Source organism: Artemia sp. Qi Xiang Cuo, chromosome 14, assembly GCF_049724085.1.
Source record: "Artemia sp. Qi Xiang Cuo chromosome 14, ASM4972408v1, whole genome shotgun sequence".
NCBI lineage: Eukaryota > Metazoa > Arthropoda > Branchiopoda > Anostraca > Artemiidae > Artemia > Artemia sp. Qi Xiang Cuo.
This window is the reverse complement of record NC_142807.1, coordinates 67,226,634-67,248,800: the sequence shown is the minus strand read 5'-3', so window position 1 is coordinate 67,248,800 and position 22,167 is coordinate 67,226,634. Positions and strand designations below refer to the sequence as shown.

The 22,167-nt window shown below is 34.8% G+C and overlaps 1 protein-coding gene across 1 annotated transcript in view; it reads right to left on the bottom strand.

Moving 5' to 3' along the window:
• Nucleotides 1-22,167, bottom strand: part of LOC148944776 (uncharacterized) — a 70,535-nt gene that overhangs the window by 1,901 nt on the left and 46,467 nt on the right. The window lies entirely within an intron of this gene.

Genomic DNA, 22,167 nt, shown 5'->3' with positions numbered 1-22,167 from the left:
AAAAATAAACCTTTTCCACGTAATTAAGCCTAGGAATACCACCCTCTTGTTCACAACAGATGTTTGTTAATTATAAATCGCAAGGGACACGAATCAAATTTGATAAATCGCATGATATTTGATAAATCAAATTTGATAAACCGATTTGATAATCAGTTTAAGCGCATGAGGCAAAAAGGCAGCTTTTTCGAGAAACGATATTTATTAGTGAAAAGAATAATTGCTTTAGAATAGATAAATTTTTCACCGTTTGGGGGAAGAGACTCTTACATGGTAAATAGGGAATAATATGAGCTGAAAAAATGAGTATAATCGTCATAATCTGTGGAGGATGGGACGAGGGTGTGGGGGGAGGTGTTACTTTCAAAATAGTTCTAATAGAGAAAGAGACTTACTTCTTGGTACCGAGAATTATCAATTAAGTTTATCACCGCTTGGGGGAAGAGGCTCTTACATGGTAAATAGGGAATAATATGAGCAGAAAAAATGAGTATAATCGTCATAATGTGTGGAGGAGGGGAGGAGGGGTAGGGGGAAGTTGTTAATTTCAAAAAGGTTCTAATAGAGAAATAGGATTGATTTAGAATCTCCTTTCCGGTATCTATTTATAGTGCCCCGTGCACGAAGGAGTTGAATGGGACTTCTATTTATAGTATCCCTCTGACACAAGGGTATTGTATGAGGGTTTCTATTTATAGTGGTCCTGAGACAAAGGATGAATAGTATATGGGGTCTTGGTGTCTTCCAGAAAACAATAGACGTCTAGACTCTATAACATAAATGGCTATGAATCGTGACAAATGGCGTCTGATATATAAGATAATAATGGTTTTTATTGGAAAAGGAAGGTTTTTAGGGGAAATCACAGGTTTCTAAATGAAAAAAGAAGGTTTTTAGGGGAAATCATAGATTTTCAATGAAAAACGAAGGTTTTTAGGGGAAATGGAAGGTTCTATAATACTGAGACAAGATTATTTCATAACATCTGGTCACGGAAACATGGCATCGCGGGCACCGGTAGAAACAGGAACTGGTAGAAATAGGGGACCAGTTGTATTGCGTAGGCGTGACGTCTTTAGGGACTAGTACTCCACTTATACACCCCCTATGGGTCGTTTCAAATCATATACTAATTCCCTATCTGAATTCTGGAATGTATTGAGGGGATACTACTGTTTGCACCTACATTCTTTGTAGATTACTAAAGCCATACCCCTGCCAGTGGCATAATTTGGTCAAAGTCCTAGGGGGGAGGGATTTGGAGCCAATTTTCCCAAATCAAGTGAAAATGACAGAGAAAACTGAAAAATGAGCCATATAGTAATAAAAAAGGTAAAGATGTACTAAAGAAAATTGACCCGTTTTTGTGAATGCTTGAATTATGTAGGCCTATCATAGTTTTGACAAGATTTTTGGATAAACTAAATTTCATCTGGGGGAACTGGGGTTTGGGGGGACTGAGGTATGGGAGGGGCAGTTTCCCCCTCTTCCCCATAGCAAATTACGTCCCAAATCTGAACCCCTTGCCACTTAGGGGTTGGAGAAGTGTATTCATGTGGTTTTTGAACCACTTAAAGTTTTATATTAAAAGAAGGATTATTTATCGTTATATTTACTAATTCAAATTATTTACCTATTTTTACTAGTCAATAGATAGGATAAAACTATTTGTAATGCATATGCTATAGAAAAATCATAGCAATAAAAACCTATTTGCATGTTTTTTTCTTTGATATTTTCTTAGTTGTCAGGCTACATTCCTTTTTTTATTGCTATTCTACACCTGTATGTCTAAAGTTTTTTGGTGTTCAGCAGGGCGGGGGAATATTTAGTGAAAAAAGTTATAGACACGAAAGTTTTGATTATGTTTTGAACAGAATCACTTCTAGAACGCCCAGGTAATCGATACGCACAAAAAATCTTAGAAATTATTTCTTACTTGCAGTTCACTTTTGATATAGAAGAGTGCATGCTTTCTCGCCTGCTCTGGATGACATTAAACTTATTATAACGCAAAACCCAAATCAATTTCGGTTCCAATGTTGGAATAATCAGATGGTTCCTGTTTTCTGTTCTCTGTTCCTGTTCTCTGTGTCTAAACATGTATTGTTTTGTTAAGTATGGATAGTAAATTTTGTGTTTTAAACTTGACGTTATGAAGGAATACTCAGCTAGTTCCATATAAACATGGTTCACATTTCTGATAGTACAAGGGAATTAAAATAATAAGCGGAATTTTGCAATTGTTTATTGATTTTTCTATTACAATGGATTTTTCAACAAACAATGGATTTAAAAAATCAATGACTACAATAGATTTTTCAACATAACCTCCTCTAATGCCATATGACTTCTCTAGGTGTTGCTTCCATCCTTTTTCGACTATTTTTAGGAAAATCTAGAGATTCCCTCAACCTTCTAAAAAGTCCACCAGTACAACTCCTTCACTGTCATAGAAAACGGTTGCTAATACCTTGTTGACATTTTGCATTTTGTGGTACCAGGAAGGTAAATTCGGTCAGAACTGAATGGTGGAGACGATGAACGTGGAAAGCTGTATTGGTAGCACATTAAAAAGAAATAATAGAAACTTCTTTGTTCGAAGTCAGGTTATATAGTATAATTTCACGAAACTTTATGATAAATAGGGATATTATGCTTAAGTTTTGAAAACCTTCAAAATTTTCTTTAGACAAATACATACATCTACAATATCAAGAAAATTGACGCTTGATACCAATCTTAGAAGTTATTCTTACTGTGCAGTTCATTTTTAATATGAATTAATTTAAAAACAAAGTTTTTCCGAGGGAATTAAAGAGTGAAGTTGGAACTTAAAACCGGACAAAAATGATAAAATCCCCTTTCTATCTAATATATATCATATAGCAGCGCAATAGCGCTGCCTAAGTAAAGAACACAATGTATTATTGATTTATTTTTTTTTTTTTTAGACCAGGGCACTTCATATCGATGGAGTTGTCGTAGAAACTTCGAAAAGGGCTCATTCGATTGGAAATTGGAGTGGCTTTTGCCCATTTTAATAGTCAAAAGTGATTGGAAGGCAACTAACACCCCTTCCACGCCCACCAATTCCCCAAACACAACCAATAAAAATTTTGAGATAGCCATTTTGTTCAGTGTAGTTTATTTCCAGATAGAAAATATGTTTTTGAGGTGGACACTCCCAAACAACCCTGAGGACCAGCGTTGTAAGTTATGCCCAGGGGGGCATATAAGATTTTTATAGAAAGTATTGTCGTAGAAACTTCAAAAAAGCTCATTCAATTGGAAATGCAAAGGGCTAGTGACCTTTTTAATAGTCGAAAGTGATGGGAGGGCAACTAACCCCCCTCTCACACCCACCTTTCCCCCAAACAATTCCAATCAAAATTTTGAGATAGCCATTTTGTTCAATGTAGTTGGAAGTTCTGAAAATTAGCTCATTGAGGATGTCGACCCCCCCCCCGCAGCCCTCAAGGCAAGGGTTGTAAGTTATGTCCTGGAGGCGTATAAGGTTTTCATAGAAAGTGTTGTCGTAGTAACTTCAAAATGGGCTCATTTGACTGGAAATTGAAATGGCTAGTGCCCTTTTCAATAGTCAAAAGTGATTGGAAGGCAATTAACACCCCTTCCACGGCCACCATTTCCCCAAACACATCAAATCAAAATTTTGAGATTTCCATTTTGTTCAATGTAGTTAAAAATGTTGGAAATTATATCTTTGAGAAGGAAAATCCCCACACAGTTTTCAGGGCAAGAGTTATAAATTATACCCTGGGGTCATATAAGGTTTGTATTGAAAGCTTTGTCGTAGAAATGTCAAAAAGGGCTCATGCGACTGGAAATTCAAAGGGCTAGCGCTCTTTTTAACAGTCGAAAGTGAATGAAGAACAAATAACCCCTCTCTCCCGCCCACCATTTCCCCAAACACATCCAATAAAAATTTTAAGATATTCATTTTATTCAACGTAGTTGAAAGTTCTGGAAATTATGTCTTTGAGGATGACACCCCCCCCCACACCAGTCAGGGTAAGGGTCGTAAATTATGCCCTTGGGGCATATAAGGTTTTTATAGAATGTTTTGTAGTAGAAGCTACAAAAAGGGCTCATTTGATTGGAAATTGAAAGGGCTAGTGCCCTTTTTAATAGTCGAAAGTGAATGGAGAGCAACTAATCCCCTCTCACTCCCCCCATTTCCCCAAACACATTCAATCAATGTTTTGAGATAGCCATTTTGTTCAAAGTAGTTGAAAATTCTGAAAATTATGAATTTGAGGATGACAAACCCCCGAGAGCCCCCAGGGAAAAGGTTGTAATTTATGCCCTCGGGGCAAATAAGGTTTTTCTAGATAGATTTGTCATAGCCACTTCAAAAAGGGCTCATTCAATTGGAAATTGAGAGGGCTAGTGCCCTCTTTAATAGTCGAAAGTGATTGAAGGGTAACTAACACCCCTCTCACGCTCACCATTTCCCTAAATACACCCAATAAAATTTTCAGATAGCCATTTTGTTCAATGTAGTTGAAAGTTTTGGAAATTAGGTCTTTGAGGATGACACTCCCCCCAGAGCCCTCAGAGCTAAGCCTGTAAGTTATGCCCTGGGGGCATATAAGGTTTTTATTGAAAACTTTGTCATAGAAACTTGAAAAAGGGCTCATTTGATTGGACATTCAAAGGGCTAGTGTCCATTTAAATAGTCGAAAGTGATTGGGGGGGCAACTAACCCCTCTCTCATGCCAACCATTTCCCCAAACACATACAATAAAAATTTTGAGACAGCCTTTTTTTTCAACATAGTTGAAAGTTTTGGAAATTAAGTCTTTGAAGACTACAACCCCCCCCCCCCTCCTACAGCCCTCAGGGTAATAGTTGTAAGTTAGGCCCTGGGGACATATAAGGTTTTTATAGAAAGCGTTGTCGAAACTTCAAAAAGGGCTCATTCGATTGGAATTTGAAAGGGCTAGTACCCTTTTTAATAGTCGAAAATGATTGAAGGGCAATTAACCCCCCTCTCACAACCACCATTTCCCCAAACATATTCAATCAAAAATTTGAGATGGCCATTTTGTTTAACGTAGTTTCAAGTTCTGTAAATTAGGTCTTTAAGGATGACAACCCCCCACAGCCATCAGGGTAAGGGTTGTAAGTTATGCCTTGGGGGCATATAAGGTTCTTATTACTGGGAGATATTACTTGAGAGGGATAGTGCCCTTATTAATAGTCAAAATTGATCGGAAGACGAATGCCCCACTCCCCATTCCCACCATTTCCCTAAACACTTCCGATCAAATTTTGATATAGCAATTTAGTTGAACGTAGTTGAAGGGTCCGGAAATTATGTTTTTTCAGTATGACAATCCCCCACAGCCCTCAGGGCTAAGGTTGTAAGTTGTGCCCTGTTGGCATATAATGTCATAAAGAAAGTGTTGTCATAAAGACTTAAAAAAGGGCTCTTTCGATTGGAAATTGAAAGGGCTATTGCCTTTTTTAAAGTTGAAAGTAATCAGAAGTAGAATCCCCCCCCACGCCCATCACTTCCCCAAAAATTTCCGATCAACATTATTTGATGTGGCTATTTTGTTCAAGGTAGTCGAGAGGTCTGGAAATTATGCCTTTGAGGATGACAATCCTCCTCCCATAGCCCTCAGGACAAGGGTCGTAAGTTATGCCTATGGGGCATTTAATTTTTTTAGAAATTTTTCAAAAAGGGCTCACTTGATTGGAAATTGAGAAGACTAGTACCTTTTTTATTAGTTGAAAGTGATCAGAGGGCAAATGTCTCCCTCCACGCCTATCATTTCCTCAAACACTTCCAATCAAAATTTCGATATAGCCATTTTGTTAAGCCTATCAGAAGGATCTGGAAATTATTTCTTTGAGGATAACAAATCCCCCCAGCCCTCAGGGTATTGGTTTTAAGTTTTGCCCTGGGGACATATAGGGTTTTCAGAAAGTGTGGTCATATAAACTTCAAAAGGGGCTCATTGGATTGGTAATCAGACGCTCTGGTGTCCTTTTTAAGAGTCAAAGTGATCAGAGGGCAGCTACCCTCTCCCCCCTACACACACGTCATATTGTCACGAAATGCGTCTTATATAAATTTAGAGATAGCCATTCTATTCAAAATCGTCTAAATACTATATAACAAGGCTTTTGGGGTAGAAACAAACCCCAGACACTAGGGGCAAGGGTTGTAAGTTATGCCAAGGGGGTATTACAGGTTTTCATGGAAGGGATGGTTGTTTAACCTCAGAAGAGGCTCAGTCTTTGTCCCAGAAAAAGACTATATCAATATAAAACGAACAGAAATTAACCAAAAAAACTTTTCACACAAACTAAGTTTTCAAAAAAAAGTAAAGAACTTCATTAAACCAAAAATGAACAAAAAGGAATCAAATAATCTACCAAGCATACAACTACCACAAATCAGTATTAATAAATAAATGAAACCCAAAACAAACAGAAATTAAAATAAGTCAAACTCAAATCTAGCAGAAATTAATTTGAGTAAGGTTCTAAACCCTGTGCTTTCTAAAATCCAGAATATAATTTGTACTTTACTGAAAAAATTCTTTTAAATGTTTTCATTTTTATAACTTTATGAAATCAAAAATTAATTAAGATTTTAAGGAATAAATATCAGCATTATGTATAATAAACTGACAATGCACATTTTTTCAGTAGATTCATTTGAATTTTTTTCAGTAAAGTACAAATTATATTCTGGCTTTTAGAAAGCATAGGGTTTAGAACCCTACTCAGATTAATTTGTGCTCGTTTTGAGTTTAACTTATTTTAATTTCTGTTTGTTTTGGGTTTAATTTATTTATTGATACTGATTTGTGGTAGTTGCAGGCTTGGTAGATTATTTGATTCTATTTTTGTTCATTTTTGGTTTAATGAAGTTCTTTACTTTTTTTAAACTTATTTTGTGCAAAAAGTTTTTTTGACTAATATATCAATAAAACTAGTACACAAAAAACAACTAATAGTGTTTCCCTATATTTTAGGATTATAGAAAACTAGCGCTTTACTGAAAACACAAAAGCCAAGTATAAAAAACAGGAATATTGATTCTGGAGTCAAAAGTGAGTATGTAGCCTGACAACAATAAACTAATATATAAAACTTTTCATAGTCTTACACCAGTAGTGATATCAGTAACTTTCCATATACAATTAAAATTATCTTAAAAACATAAGCGTAAAATTAAATATTTTTTTTAATAACCGCAATGTCATTGAACAGCATACAGAAATATTGGATTGATTTATCAGGTAGCATTTTAGTCTCGCCAGCTATAATACCAATAGTGAATAATATACGACCTTAAATTGTAAGAAATATGCTATAGTGTTACTTGAAATGAAGATAAAATAAGAAATAATATCAACACTGGAAATCCGGTTATTTCTCTCTATACAGCAGTGAATTTCAAGATATGATACAAATTATAAAGCTAGTCTATAGTCATAATACTATCAAGATTGCTTTACTTCGAACTTGTCTACAAACTAATCATGACATGTGCTTATCAGAACCAAAACGAAAGCCAGTAATTGAACTGAGCCATTGTGCAGAAGTGATACCAAATTAAGCGAAAGCAATAAATAAAGCAACAATCCTAAAATGCTTTATTTTTATTCTGTAAAGTGTCCTTAATTAGTTTGTTTTTACTGTACCAAAAATCCTATATTATTTTGTGTTTTCAGTAAAGCGCTAGTTTCCTATACTCCTAGAAACATGGGGAAACATAATTAATTGTTTGTGTGTACTAGTTTTATTGATATAGATATTAGATAGGCTGTAAGGTAATAATTATTGCCCGTTTTAAGTTTCAACTTCGCTCTTTACTTCCCTCGGAAAAACTTTGTTTTTTTAAATTAATCTTTGCTCGTTTTTGAATAAATTAATTTTAAAAACAAAGTTTCTCCGAGGGAACTAAAGAGCGAAGTTGAAATTTAAAACGAACAAAAATTATTACTTCACAGCCTATCTAACATAAATCAATAAGACTAGTGTAAATAAATCAATGTAAATAAATATTTCCCTATGTTTTTAGGATTACAGAGAACTAGCGCTTTACTGAAAACACGAAAGCTAAGTATAAAAAACAAGAATATTGATTTAGGAGTCAAAAGTAAGTACATAGCCTCACAAAAACAAACTAATCTATAACGCTTTTCGAAGTCTCACAGGAGCTGTGATACCAGTAACTTTCTATATACAATTAAAATTATCTTAAAAACTGAGGCATAAAAATAATAATTTTACAGTAATTAAATAGCATAAAAAATAATAAATTGATTTATTCGGTAACATCTTGGTCTCACCTAGTATTACTCGAAATGAAGAACATATCAACCATAATATGGAATCTAGAGATCCAGTTTTTTCTCTCTATAAAACTGAGGAATTCAAGTTGTGATGCAAATTTTAAAGCGACTCTGTAGTCCTAATACCAATAAGATTCCTTCACTTCCAACTTGTCTACAAAATAATAATGAAATGTCTTTTTCAGATCCAAAAGGACAGTCAATCATTGAACTGAGCTCATTGTGCAAAAGTGATGCCAAATTAAACGAAAAAATAAATAACTAAAGCAACAATCTAAAAATCCTTTACTTTTATACTGTTAAAAGTGCCCCTAAATGTTTATGTTTACCTTATGAAAACTCTTCTATTGTTTGGTGTTTTTAGTAAAGCGCTAGTTTCCTGTAATCCTACAAACATAGGAAAATATCACCAGTTGATTTATTTGCACTAGTTTTATTAATATATGTTAGATATGCTGTGAAGTAATAATTTTGTTCATTTTAATTTTCAACTTCGCTCTTTACTTCCCTTGGAAAAACTTTGTTTTTTTAAATTAATCTCTGCTCGTTTTTCATTAAAATTTGGTTTGAAACAACACTATCATGATCTTTTTTGTTTTACGGAATAACTTCTGTTCTTTTTCAGGTTTAATGGTGCTCCTTAGTTTCAGTTCAAAATTTATTTTTTTTATATAGTTTCTAATCATCTCCAATCTAGGGAAAAATAGTGTCGTTTCTTTTTGTATTTTTTTTAAAGATTAAATATAACTTTAATTCTCTGTTTTTAAAAGTTAAAATTAGTAGCACTTATGAAAGTAGCTCCAGGCGAATAGCTTCGACACAGAAGGACAGGTTTGCATTACGACATACTTGTGGGAAATTTTGCTAGCTCAACAGTAATATGTCTTTAGGCTTAGGGAGTTATTTGACCTGTCCCTAAATAGAAAAGCCATTCGTTACTTACGAATGAATCAAAATTTCAAAAAAGATCATTTTTTGTGTAGGTACGATGAATGATATTATAAACTAAGTTTGTTTTCATTTCAAAATTTTGGGAAGAATTACCTAAATTCTCCTACAGAACTGTTTTCATTTGTTTTTCCTCCTCTGTGGATACACAATCTTGCGCAAGGAGAGAATACTACAGCGGGATTGTCAAGTAAATAATTCGAATAAGTAAGTATAACAATAAGTAATCCTTCTTTTAATATACAACTTTGAGTGGTTCCAGAACCACATGCCTACACTCAAGGCCATACCCAGGGTTTTTTTCGGAAGGGGTTTTACGCAAAGATTTTTTTAAGGGGGCGTTTTACACAAAAAACCTCAAAAAACGCATAAAAAATTAGTTTATATCCATTTTTGTTACGTTTTTACGAGTCAAAAAACATTTCAAGAGGGGTTCAAACCCCTCTAACCACCCCTCCGGGTACAGCCTTGCCTACACTTCTCCAACCAGTAAGTGGCAAGAGGTTGGGGTCAGGAGCGTAATTTCGTATGGGACAGAGGGAGCAACTGCCTCTCCTAGACCACAGTTTCCCCCAGACCCCAATTTTCCCCCCAGGTGAAATCTAGTTTCTCCAAAAATGCTGTCAAAACTAAGATAAGCCTGCGTTATTCAAACATCCACTGAAATAGGTCAGTTTTCTTTAGTACATCTTTACCTTTTTTTATTACTATTAATTAAAAAAAAACTTTTTCCACATAATAAGTTTTTCAAAGAAAAGTAAAGAACCCCATTAAACAAAAAATGAGCAAAAATAAAATCAAATAATCTACCAGGCGTGAAACTACCACAAATCAGCATCGATAAATAAATGAAACACAAAACGAACAGAATTACTATAATTAACCGAGTCAAACTCAAAACGAGCAGAAATTAACATAAGTTGGGCGCAAAACCCCTATGCCTTCCCAAGGCCAGAACAAAATTTGCGCTTTACTGAAAAAATATAAATATTTTTACTTTTATAACTTTAATAAATCAAATAATATTGACATTTTGATTACTAAATATCAGTATATGTATATTAAATTGACAATGCACATTCATTTGTATTTTTTCAGTAAAGTGCAAATTTTGTTCTGGCCTAGGGAAGGCATAGGGGTTTTGAGCCCAACTTATGTTAATTTCTGCTCGTTTTGAATTTGACTCGGTTAATTATTGTATTTTCTGTTCGTTTTGGGCTTCATTTATTTATCGATGCTGATTTGTGGTAGTTTCACGCTTGGTAGATGATTTGATTTTAATTTTACTCATTTTTTGTTCAACGGAGTTCTTTACTTTTCTCTGAAAAAAGTATTTTGTGGAAAATTTTTTTTTAATTCATTTATATCTGTTTGGCATTTACACAGTCTTTTTAGGGGAAAAAAATAACACTTTAAATCTTTTCATCTTTCAATACTTTGTAGTTTGGCCTGCTATTTGTATGCTGGAGAAAAATTTTCAGCAATTTTTAATAACATACACCATTTTAAAAATCTAGACAAAAATAGTACTATTTAATTTTGTGTCATACCTCCTCTAGTTGACCTGAAATGGAAAACTTGATACCATTCGCAAAAAAATCTGTTTACTTTCTTTGATAGCTTGGATACACTTGCGCTATAGTGATTTGGTTAAATTTTAAGAGCAGAAATGGGAGGGTTGGCGTGGGATGGTGGGGGTGGAAGGGGGATTATTTGCCCTTAAATCACTTTTGACTATTAAAAAGGGCATCAGCCCTTTCTATCTTCAATTGAATGAGCCCTTTTTGAAGTTCCCACGACAACTCCTTCGATACGAAGTGCCCTGGTCTAAACAACAACAACAACAAAAAATAATACATTATACCCACTTCGATCTTTACTATAAAAATGTCAAACCTTCCAATCACTTTTGACTATTAAAAAGGGCACTAGGCCTTTCGATTTCTAATTGAATGAGCTCTTTTGGAAGCGATACCGCTTTCTATAAACACCTTATTTGCCCCCCATGGTATAAATTACAACCCTTATCCTAAGGTCTGTGAGGGTGGTTGTCATCCTCTAAGACCGAATTTCCAGATCTCTCAATTACGTTAAACAACATGGCTATCTTAAAATATTGATTGGGTGTGTTGGGGAACTGGTGGGCGTGAGAGGGGCGGTAGTCACTCTCCAATCACTTTCAACTATTGAAAAAGGCCCTAGCCCTTTCAATTTCCAATCGAATGAGCCCATTTTGAAGTTTCCACGACAAAACTTTCAATAAAAACATTATATGCCCCCAGGGCATAACTTACAACCCTTGCCTTGAGTGCTGGGGGGTATCATTCTCAAAAACCTAATTTCCAGAACCTTCTGCACTGAGGGCTCTGAGGGGGTTATCATCCTAAAAGACCTAATTTCCAGAACTTTCAACTACGTTGAACAAAATGGATATAATTTCCAAAACTTTAAACTACATTGAATAAAATGGCTATCTAAAAATTTTGATTGGATGAGTTTTTGAAAAAGGTGGGCGTAAAAGTGGTGTTAGTTGCCCTCAAATCACATTCGACAATTATAAAGGGAGCTAGCCCTTTGAATTTCAAATCGAATGAGCGCTTTTTCAAGTTTCTACGACAAAGATTTCAATAAAAACCTTGTATGCCCCCAGGGCATAACTTATTATCATTGCCCTGGGTGTTGTGGGGGAGTGTCCTCCTCAAAAATATGTTTTCTATCTGGAAATCAATTACGCTGAACAAAATGGCTATCTCAAAATTTTTATTGGATGTGTTTGCGGTAATGTTGGGTGGGGGGGGGCTTGTTGCCCCCCAATCACTTTCGACTATTAAAAAGGGTACTAGCCCTTTGAATTTCCAATCGAATGAGCTTTTTTTGAAGTTTCTACGACAATGCCTTATATAAAAACCTTATATACCCCTACGGCATAACTTAAAACCCTTGCCCTGAGGGTTGTGGGGGATTGTCCTTCTCAAAAAAATATTTTCTAACAAGAAATCAAAAACGCTTAACAAAATAAACAACTCAAAATTTTGATTGGATGTGTTTGGGGGAATGATGGGTGTGGGGGAGGGGGGGCTAGTTACCCTCCAATCACTTTTGACTATTAAAAAGGGTACTAGCCCTTCGAGTTTCCAATCAAATGAGCATGTTTTGAAGTTTCTACGACAACGCCTTCTATAAACACCTTATATGCCCCCAGGGCATAACTTACAACCCTTGCCCTGAGGGTTTTGGGGGAGTGTCCTCCTCAAAAACACATTTTCTATCCGGAAATCAACTACGCTGAATGAAATGGCTATCTCGATATTTTGATTGGATGTGTTTGGGGAATGATGGGCGTGGTGGGGGGGGGGGAGGGGCTAGTTGGCCTCCAATCACTTTCGACTATTAAAAAGAGCACTAGCCACCCCAATTCCCAATCGAATGAGCCCTTTTCGAAGTTTCTACGACAACTCCTTCGATACGAAGTGCCTGTCGAAGAAAAAAAACACATTGTGGCCACATCGTTCTTTACTTAGGCAGTGCTAGCGCGCTGCCTATGATATGGCTCGTTTTTAAGTTTTCTCTGTCATTTTCACTTTGCTTGGGAAAATTGACTCCAGATTTCACACCCCCCCCCCCAGAAACAAGATTTTGACAAAATTACGCCGTACGTTTGGGTATGGATTATTGATCTACTAAGAATGTCGTTACAAACCGTGAACTGAATCACCTCTATTCCCCTTTGAATCAAAATGCTTGACAAAATACCTTCCCGGGACATTATTTAAAAAATGAGTGCATCACATTTATTAAAACAGTAAAATTGTCTGAAAATGATCATATAGAAGGGGACAAAGACGTGATTGAAAAAAAAGAACAATTGGGAATCGAACCTAAGACACTCTCATTTGAAGTCCAACGCTGTACTAACAGAATCACGCCTCTAATAATCTGATTTGATATATTGGTTCTTGTATCTTAATTGCGTAGCTTATTAAGGGGGCTTAAAGGAGGAATGTAAGGGAGATGTTCTTGCAAACCTCCAGTTAAGGGTTTTGGACCATTATTATTGCATTGACAATATCGTGGTAATTATTGAGGCATTAGTCTGGTCTCTGTAGGTAGTAAATTACTTGGTAATATGATACTTTTTAGACTGAGAGATGCCGTAGACAAAGTTTTAAGAGAAGAACAGTGCGGTTTTAAAAAAGATAGAGGATGTGTCGACCAAATTTTCACTCTTAGGCTAATAATTGAGAAGTGCCTGAGTTTTCAAACACCTTTGGTCCTCAGTTTTATAGATTATGAGCAAGCGTTCAATTCTGTTGATAGAAGAGCTTTAGTAAAGTTTTTATCCTTGTATGGTATACCAGACAAATATATTAAAGTGATTATTGCTATGTACGAGAATAACACCGCTGCGGTTAAGGTAGGAAATGAGGTTAGCAGGTGGTTTTGTATTAAATCAGGAATTAAGCAGGGCTGTGTTATATCCCCCTTTATCTGGATTATTTTGACGGACTTTGTCTTAAGGAGCACAGGAAAGGCAATGGGAGACCATGGAATCAAATGGGGAGGAAAAAGCCTCCTGGACTAAGATTATGCTGATGATTTAAACATCCTAGATGAAAGTGTAAGCAAAATGAATGAAGTTTTATAGGTTTTATGAGTTCAGGGTGCTAGAATAGGTTTGAAAATTAATGTTAAGAAGATTCAGTCACTAAGGCTAGGAATAAATGAAGATGAAAAGGTGACGTTGGGTAATGAAAAAGTCGATCAGGTGGGCAGCTTCACTTACCTTGGTAGTATTATTAGTGAAGATGGTAAAGGTTGAGGTGGCTAGGGCACGTTGTGCGGATGAAGGATGACAGATTGCCAAATATTGTTCTTTTCGACCAACCGTCTAGGGCTAAACGGAAAGCAGGTCGTCCTCGTCTGGGGTGGGAGGACGTCATAAAGAAAGATTTAAAGGAAATGGGAACTTCATGGGCGGGTGTAAAAAGGGAGTCTTTGAATAGATTGGGGTGGAGGAGGAGCGTGCGTAGCTGTGTTGGCCTCAGGCAGCTTGGTACTGCAGGGAGTTGTTATTAGTAGTAGTAGTAGTAGTTTTATACTTCCAAGCTTTTCAAGCAGTTCGTGGTAACGAACTGTATGTAAGAGGTGACCCGGCTCAATAGTAACTGAAACTCTAAAAAAGGAATTTTTATATCAACAGATATATCAAAAGAATTGTATTTTTATGCTGATTTTAGATATATAAGTTTCATCAAGTTTAGTCCTACACGTCAAAAGTTACGAATCTGAGAAAATTTGCCTTATTTTAGAAAAAAAGGGAAAACACAACCTAAAATCTCAAAATTTTAATGAAAATCACACCATCATATTCAGCGTATCAGAGAACCTTACTGTAGAGGTTTTAAGCTCCTATTTGGGAAAATGTGGACTTTCATATTTTTTGCCAGAAGCAAGATTGCGGATGCACGTTTATTTGTTTTTTCTTTTTCCCAAGGGTGATCATATCGACCTAGTGGTCCTAGAATGTCGCGAGAGGGCTCATTCGAACGGAAATTAAAAGTCATAGTGCCCTTTTTAAGTGACCAAAAAAATTGGAGGGCAACTAGTATCACTTTTTACAAAAAAAATCTGCATTTTCATGTACAAGCTATGCTCACCATTCTACCATTGGAGACTCTTGACTATTCGACAGAAGCCACAGTAAAATGCGCAACTTCATTTCTCGAGGGTGTATCGAATAATGAACAAGTACCATTTCATTACTGTATTTTGGTTTTTCTTTTTTCCGCAGCTAGTTAAAGTAAAGAACGAACAGTAAAGCTTATAATAACTGAATATTACTAGGAGACTAAAAGTTGTTAATATAACCTTATTACTTTCCTAGAAACTAGCATTATCCATTTATACAGAAAAAGTTGCTCAGGATGAAGTTTGAGCTCGACGCCTTGGGATTACAAGGCGTACGCTCTACTGACAGAGCCACCAACGCTTTTATATTATGAAAGAAATACAGTTTGAGACAATATCGAGAAAGAGTTACATAAAGGACCGATATAGTTCATTATAAATTGGGCCTATGCTAGTTTCAACGGATATAGCTGAGAACCTAGTAAAGAACAAAACACAGCACATAGCAACTAAACGTTAAGATAATTACATAAAAGATCGATGTAAAATCATTTCGATGAATTTGTTTGTAGATTTTATTTATATGTTTGCAATATTTGTATTATCTACTAAAGGAGTGGCACCAAAAGTGTTCTTTTTTTCAGGGCGTAATTTGTTATGGGGTAGGCGGCAGCTGCCTCCTCCAGACCCCCGTTTCCCCCCCCCCCCGTTCCTGCTGAAATTTAGTTTCTTCAAAAATCGTGTCAAAACTAAGATAAGCTATTGCTCGTTAAGCAATAGATGAGCAATATGATTAAGAGAAACTGACCAGTTTTCTTTAGTAATCCTTTGCATTTATGGTACTATATGTTTTTTTTTATTTCTTACTCAAATTTTCACTTGATCTGGGAAAGTTTGGCCTATCTCCTCTCACCCCCTCGACTTTGAATAAATTACGCCCCTGTTTTAAGTGCTATATCACACTTACGGATGGTAGAATTGATACAAATCACGTAGATATGAGCAATAGCTTTCAAATGAGTCAGTAAACATCATTCTAAAAAGTTCTGGTAGCCCAGTAGCCCAATCTTTTCCGCTTGAGACAAGGCACTCAAAATGCCGTTTTTTAGTGCCATCTGGAACTTGCTGATGGTGAAATTTATGGGAAGGAAGGACGCAGGACGTATATATGAGCAATACCTTGTACATGAGTTACTAAAAATTTGTCTAAGATACAGGCGATACCAAAACGCCCATACTGATACGCGTGATATCGATACATCCGATACCAATACAGCGCAGATCCCTTTCCCCCGGGACTATGGAGGGTCATATCATAACTAAAACCACAGGTATTGGACCTTTGAACTATATTGAACAAAATGGCAATCTCAAAATTTTGATTGGATGACTCTAGGAGGAGGGAGGGCTAGTTGCCCTCCAGTCTTTTTGGTCACTTATTAAGGGCACTTACAAAATTAATTCTCTTTCGAATGAGCTACTAAACATCTCTCTATAATGCTCTGGCCACCCCCTATCCCTGTTAGAAAAAAAAAGAATAAAAACAAGAGACAGATCAGTGCTACCGATGCAAAAAAAAAATAAATAATTTTCATTGTTGTTCAAGGAGGGGGACTGCAATTTCCCTAATAAAGGTTTCCGACCATGCTGATTCCCATGGTACACTTTTATTTTGATCTGACGCTATTTTTGAGGGGTTTCAGGCTTTTTTCGAAATCACCATAAATTTCTGTTTGCATAAATTTTTACTTTTAAGACAAACCGAAATACTGCTAGTACTACTACTAACAACTCACCGCAGCACCAAGCCACCTGTGCCAAAAACAGCTGCGCACGCTCCTCCTCCCCCACAATTTATTCAAAGCCACCCTTTTTACACCCGCCCACGAAGTTCCCATTTCCTTTAAATCTTTCTTTATGACGTCCTCCCACCCCAGACAGGGACGACCTGCTTTCCGTTTAGCCCTAGATGGTTGGCCAAAAAGAAAAATCTTCGGCAATCTGTCATCCTTCATCCGCACAACGTGCCCTAACCACCTGAACCTTTCTTTCATTATAGCCCTAGAGAGCGAGTAGAGAAGCCCTAATAACTCGTGACAGGGCTCCATGTATTGGCATAGAGTCCCTAGGGAGAAAATCTGTGCTGTCAGTCCGACGGGGCACCATATATGGGCATGGAATCCCCAGGGAGAACACGTTTCCGAGAAATTGATTGCGTAACCTAACCTAACCTCATGAGCTCGTGACGGGACTCCATATATGGGCATAGACTCCCTAGGGGAAATGGATTTCTGAGAAATTGATTGCGTAATCGAAGGGGGAGGTGAATTTCTGAGAAATTGATTTGTTGGTTCAAGGAGAATTGTCTCCGGGCGAAGTTTATTAATGTCTTTGGTGTTCGTCCAGGAGAATTGTTTCCGGGCGAAGTTTATTAATGTCTTTGGTGTTCGTCCAGGAGAATTGTTTCCGGGCGAAATTTATTAATGTCTTTGGTGTTCGTCCAGGAGAATTTTTTCAGGGTGAAGTTTATTAATGTCTGACAGATGATGTCAAGGTTGATTGATTTGTCACGAAAGGGGAATTAATTTGTTGTTTCTAAGGGGAATTATTGATCTACGAAAGGGGAATTAATTTGTTGTTTCTAAGGGAAATTATTGATTCACGAAAGGGGAATTAATTTGTTGTTTCTAAGGGGAATTATTGATTCAAGAAAGGGGAATTAATTTGTTGTTTCTAAGGGGAAGGTGGGGAAGAGATATATTGATCTAGGACTCGAGAGGGAAAATGGATTTCCGAGAAATTGATTGCGTAACCTAACCAAACCTGATGAGTTCCGGAACGAACACCATATATGGGCATAGACTCCCTAGGGGAAATAGATTTCCGAGAAATTGATTGCGTAATCGAAGGGGAAAATGGTTTTCCGAGAAATTGATTACATAATCGGTAGAACCCTATCAGGAGCTCGTGACGGGAATCCATTTATGGGCATAGAATGACGTAATCGATTAGGACAAATAGATTTCTGAGAAATTGATTACATAATCGGTAGAACCCTATCAGGAGGTCGTGACGGGGGTCCATTTATGGGCATAGAGTGAAGTAATCGATTAGTATAAATGGATTTCTAAGAAATTGATTACATAATCGGTAGAGCCCTATCAGAAGATCATGACAGGACTCCATATATGGGCATAGAATGACGTAATCGACTAGGACAGTTGGACTTCTGAGAAATTGATTACATAATCAGTAGAACCCTACCAGGAGGTCATGACGGGAGTCCATATATGGGCATAGAATGACGTAATCGACTAGGACAGTAGGAATATTTCAGTAGTGGTTTGTCGTGGTTTACCATACGACTTTTTGCACACCCCAACATCAAGCAATACTTTTCAAAGGCATTTCAGAACAAGTTCTTTTCGTAATGTCCTTCCTAAACCAATTTTACAAGTTTAAGTACTCATCTTTTTCACCACAACTTTACTTTACGACTTTTCGCATACCCCAACATCAAGCAATACTTTTCAAAAGGCTTTATTATATCTTTCAGAACAAGTTCTTTACGTAATGTCCTTCCTAATCCAATTTTACAAGTTGAAGTACTCATCTTTTCCCCCACAACTTAACTGTAAGGCTTTTCGAATACCCCAACATCAAGCAATACTTTTCAAAAGGCTTTATTATATCTTTTCAAAACAAGTTCTTTACGTAATTTTCTTCCTAAAACCATTTTACAAGTTGAAGTACTTATCTTTTTCCCCACAACTTTACTTTACGACTTTTTTGCACACCCAAACATCAAGCAATACTTTCTAAAAGGCTTTATTATATCTTTTCAGAACAAGTTTTTTTCTTAATGCCCTTCCTAAACCAATTTTAAAAGTTGAAGTAGTTATCTTTTTCACCACAACTTTACTTTACGACTTTTTTGCACACCCCAAGATCAAGCAATACTTTTCAAATGGCTTTATTATATCTTTTAAGAACAAGTTCTTTTCTTAATATCCTTCTTAAACCAATTTTACAAATTCTAAATTTTTCCTTAGTAGATAGAAAAAGCTATATCATAGTTGTGAATATTTTCTCGGAAGATAAGCAGTTCTATTTCAATTTAAATTTTCTCAATGAAGTGAAGAAAAGTTCAAGTTCTCTTCTGAATTTTCTCAGTGAAAAAGAAATTAGTTATTAATCAATTCTATTTTTCCAAATAATATAAAAATTTTCCACTTCGGTTCAGTTTTTTCTCAAAGAGATGAAAAAATTTAAAATACTGTTCCAAATTTTTCATAGAAGATAGAAAAGTTCAAGTTCTCTTCTGAATTTTACCAAAGAAAACAATTCAATTCTAATTTTTCCAGAGAAGAAAAAAATATTCCACTTCAGTTTTAAGTTCACCAAAGACATAAATAACTTTAAAGTTATATTCTAAATTTATCCGTAGTAGATAGAAAAAGCTATACCATAGTTGTGAATATTTTCCCGGAAGACAAAAAGTTCTAGTTCGATTTTCAATTTTCTCCTTGAAGTCAAGGAAAGTTCAAATTCTATTCTTAATTTTCTTCAATGAAAAAGAAATTAGTTATTGATCATTTCTATTTTTCCAAATAATATAAAAATTCTCCACTTCAATTCAGATCTATCTCAAAGAGATGAAAAATTTTAAATACTCTTCCAAATTTTTCATGGAAGAAAGAAAAGTTCAAGTTCTCTTCTGAATTTTACCAAAGAACACACTCCAATTGTAATTTCTCCCGAGAAAAGAAAAATCTTCCACTTCAGTTTTAAGTTCACCAAAGACATAAAGAAATTTAAAGTTCTATTCTAAATTTTTCCGTAGTAGATAGAAAAAGCTATACAGTAGTTCTAAATATTTTCCTGGAAGAAAAAAAGTTCTAGTTCAATTTTTAATTTTTTCAACGAAGTGAAGAAAAGTTCTAGTTCTATTCTGAATTTTCTCAATGAAAAAAGAAATTAGTTATTGATCAATTCTATTTTTCCAAATAATATCAAAATTTTCCACTTTAGTTCAGATCTGTCTCGAAGAGATGAAAAATTTAAAATACTGTTCCAAATTTTTCACAGAAGATAAAAAAGTTCAAGTTCTCTTCTGAATTTTACCAAAGAACACAATTCAATTCTAATTTCTCCAGAGAAAAAAAAAATCTTCCACTTCAGTTCTCTATTTCACAACGACATAAAGAAATTGAAAGTTCAATTCTAAATTTTTCGGTGGAAGATAGAAAAAGTAATACCATACTTGTGAATATTTTCCCGGAAGATAAAAAGTTCTAGTTCAATTTAAAATTTTCTCAACGAAGTGAAGAAAAGTTCAAGTTCTCTTCTGAACTTTACCAAAGAACAGACTTCAATTCTAATTTCTCCAGAGAAAACGAAAATCTTCCACTTCAGTTTTTAGTTCCCCAAAGACATAAAGAAATTTAAAGTTCTATTCTAAATTTTTTCCGTAGTAGATAGAAAAAGCTATACCATAGTTGTGAATATTTTCCCGGAAGATAAAAAGTTCTAGTTCAATTTTTAATTTTCTCAACGAAGTAAAGAAAAGTTCAAGTTCTATTCTGAATTTTCTCAATGAAAAAGAAATTAGTTATTGATCATTTCTATTTTTCCAAATAATATAAAAATTTTCCACTTTAGTTCAGATCTGTCTCGAAGAGATGAAAAATTTAAAATACTGTTCCAAATTTTTCACAGAAGATACAAAAGTTCAAGTTCTCTTCTGAATTTTACCAAAGAACACAATTAAATTCTAATTTCTACAGAGAAAATAAAAATCTTCCACTTCAGTTCTTTATTTCACAATGACATAAAGAAATTTAAAGTTCTATTCTAAAATTTTCCGTAGTAGATAGAAAAAGCTATACCATAGTTGTGAATATTTTCCCGGAAGATAAAAAGTTCTAGTTCAATTTTTAATTTTCTCAACGAAGTGAAGAAAAGTTCAAGTTCTATTCTGAATTTTCTCAATGAAACAGAAATTATTTATTGATCATTTCTATTTTTCCAAATAATATGAAAATTTTCCACTTCAGTTCAGATCTGTCTCGAAAAGATGAAAAATTTAAAATACTGTTCCACATTTTTCACAGAAGATAAAAAAGTTCAAGTTCTCTTCTGAATTTTAGCAAAGAACACAATTCAATTCTAATTTCTCCAGAGAAAATAAAAATCTTCCACTTCAGTTCTTTATTTCACAAAGACATAAAGGAATTTAAAGTTCAATTCTAAATTTTTTGGTGGAAGATAGAAAAAGTAATACCATACTTGTGAATATTTTCCAGGAAGATAAAAAGTTCTAGTTCAATTTAAAATTTTCTCAACGAAGTGAAGAAAAGTTCAATTTCTCTTCTGAATTTTACCAAAGAACACAATTCAATTCTAATTTCTCCAGAGAAAAAAAAATCTTCCACTTCAGTTCTCTATTTCACAAAGACATAAAAAAATTTAAAGTTCAATTCTAAATTTTTCGGTGGAAGATAGAAAAAGTAATACCATACTTGTGAATATTTTCACGGAAGATAAAAAGTTCTAGTTCAATTTTTAATTTTCTCAACGAAGTGAAGAAAAGTTCAAGTTCTCTTCTGAATTTTCTCTATGAAAAAGAAATAAGTTATTGATCATTTCTATTTTTCCAAATAATATAAAAATTTTCCACTTCAGTTAAGATCTGTCTCAAAGAGATGAAAAAAATTTTAAAACTGTTCCAAATTTTTCATAGAAGATAGAAAAGTTCAAGTTCTCTTCTGAATTTTACCAAAGAACAAAATTCAATTCTAATTTCTCCAGAGAAAACAAAAATCTTAAACTTCAGTTCTCTATTTCACAAAGACATAAAGAAATTTAAAGTTCAATTCTAAATTTTTCGGTGGAAGATAGAAAAAGCTATACCATAGTTCTGAATATTTTCCCTGAAGATAAAAAGTTCTAGTTCAATTTTTAATTTTCTCAACGAAGTGAAGAAAAGTTCAAGTTCTATTCCGAATTTTCTCCATGAAAAAGAATTTAGTTAATGATCATTTCTATTTTTACAAATAACATAAAAATTTTCTACTTCAGTTCAGATCTGTCTCAAAGAGATGAAAAATTTAAAATACTCTTCCAATTTTTTTCACAGAATATAAAAAAAAGTTCAAGTTCTCTTCTGAATTTTAACAAAGAACACAATTCAATTCTAATTTCTCCAGAGAAAACAAAAATCTTCTACTTCAGTTCTCTATTTCACAAAGAC